The sequence below is a fragment of the Nerophis ophidion genome, linkage group LG21, assembly GCF_033978795.1.
Source record: "Nerophis ophidion isolate RoL-2023_Sa linkage group LG21, RoL_Noph_v1.0, whole genome shotgun sequence".
NCBI lineage: Eukaryota > Metazoa > Chordata > Actinopteri > Syngnathiformes > Syngnathidae > Nerophis > Nerophis ophidion.
Window position 1 is genome coordinate 26,028,238 of NC_084631.1, and position 2,052 is coordinate 26,030,289.

The following is a 2,052-nucleotide window of genomic DNA, read 5'->3' on the forward strand; positions in this document are numbered from 1 at the left end:
CTTGTCCAGGGTGTACCCTGCCTTCCGCCCGATTGTAGCTGAGATAGGCGCCAGCGCCCCCCGCGACCCCGAAAGGGAATAAGCGGTAGAAAATGGATGGATGGATGACAGTTTACAACCCCCGTTTCCATAGGAGTTGGGAAATTGTTTTAGATGTAAATATAAACGGAATAAAATGATTTGCAAATCCTTTTCAACCCATATTCAGTTGAATGTACTACAAAGACAAGATATCTGATGTTTAAACTCATAAACTTTATTTTTTTCGCAAATAATAATTAACTTAGAATTTCATGGCTGCAACACGTGCCAAAGTAATGGGAAAGGGCATGTTCACCACTGTGTTTATCACCTTTTCTTTTAACAACACTCAAGAAACCTTTGGGAACTAAGGAGACACATTTTAAAAGTTTTTCAGGTAGAATTCTTTCCCATTCTTGTTTTATGTACAGTTTAAGTTAAGTCCGTGGTCTCCGTTGTGGTATTTTAGGCTTCATGATGTGGCACACATTTTCAATGGGAGACAGGTCTGGACTGCAGGCAAGCCAGTCTAGTACTCGCATTATTTTACTATGAAGCCACGCTGTTATAACAGGTGAATTGGCATTGTCTTGCTGAAATAAGCAAGGATGTCCATGATAATGTTGCTTGGATGGCAACATATGTTGCTCCAAAACCTGTATGTACCTTTCAGCATTAATGGTGCTTTCACAGATGTGTAAGTTACCTATGCCTTGGGCACTGATACACCCCCATTCCATCACAGATGCTGGCTTTTCAACTTTGCACCTAGAACAGTCCTGATGGTTCTTTTCCTCTTTGGTTCGGAGGACACGACATTCACCGTTTCTAAAAAACAATTTGAAATGTGGACTCGTCAGACCTCAGAACACTTTTCCTCTTTGCATCAGTCCATCTTAGCTGAGCTCGGGCCCAGTTTAGCCCGCTGCGTTTCTGGGTCTCGTTGATAAATGGCTTTGGCTTTGCGTAGTAGAGTTTTGAGTTGCACTTACATATGTAGCGACCAACTGTAGTTACTGACAGTGGTTTTATAAATGTGTTCCTGAGCCCATGTGGTGATATCCTTTACACACTGATGTTGCTTTTTGATGCAGTACCGCCTGAGGAAACGAAGGTCCATCGCTTACGTGCAGTGATTTCTCCAGATTCTCTGAACCTTTTGATGGTATTACGGACCTACAGTAGCCTGCCTTCCTTAAGCACACTTGTACACGAAGGCAGTAAGTTCAACACCTTCCGCTCATCAAAACTCTGAACACCAGGTTGACTGATGGAGGCGAGGTTTATTGACATTTGAAAGGGTGAAACTGTAGGACACAAACATTGTAAATGTAAATGCATGAATTAAATGAATTTAATAATGTCATATCACAGACCACAGATTATCAAGTATTCCATTTGAATTAAATCTAAGTTAACTTTGTCACACACCACTGTATGTGTTGTTATATTTGCTAAATACCAGTGACAGATGAGATGTCTACTTTTTACCGGTAAATTCTCTTAAGTAACAGTACAACAAACGTCCACTAGATGGAAACAGATGACAACAAATGAAAGTTACTAAGCTGGCATGGACAAGTGATGTAAGCAAAGATCGTCTAACATCATAAAACACACACATTTCACAGCTAAATATGATTCATTGTGTACTATAAACATTAAAGATAGGTACATACCAACGATGCCACGAACAGCATAAGATGTAATAGTTATTTGCTGAGAAACACAAGGAGAGAAGTGGAGTGGTGTTGTGCGCACCAGTTATAAATGCTTCCGGAGTCTAGACACGTGACCTACCCATGCGTTTCTTAAAGGTACATCTCACTTATTAGAACCAATTGAAATGACTTGGCAATAATCCATCCATCCATTTCTACCGCTTATTCCCTTTTGGGGTCGCGGGGGACTTGGCAATAAACACACACTAAATAGAGTAATCTTAATAACTGAGGCAGAACAGGACCGTAGATGGTGAAATTACTAAATTCCTTGCAATAGCTCGTTGAGAAATGTTCTTAAACTGTTTGA

General features: G+C 40.4%; 1 long non-coding RNA gene across 1 annotated transcript; it reads right to left on the reverse strand.

Annotated features, from left to right (window-relative positions):
• Positions 1-235: 235 nt before the first annotated feature.
• Positions 236-1,810, reverse strand: LOC133539468 (uncharacterized). The gene is made up of 2 exons (XR_009803392.1): positions 1,701-1,810; positions 236-1,328 (listed from the first exon to the last, which is right to left on the reverse strand). It is a non-coding gene; the product is annotated as an uncharacterized LOC133539468 (long non-coding RNA).
• Positions 1,811-2,052: the final 242 nt, after the last annotated feature.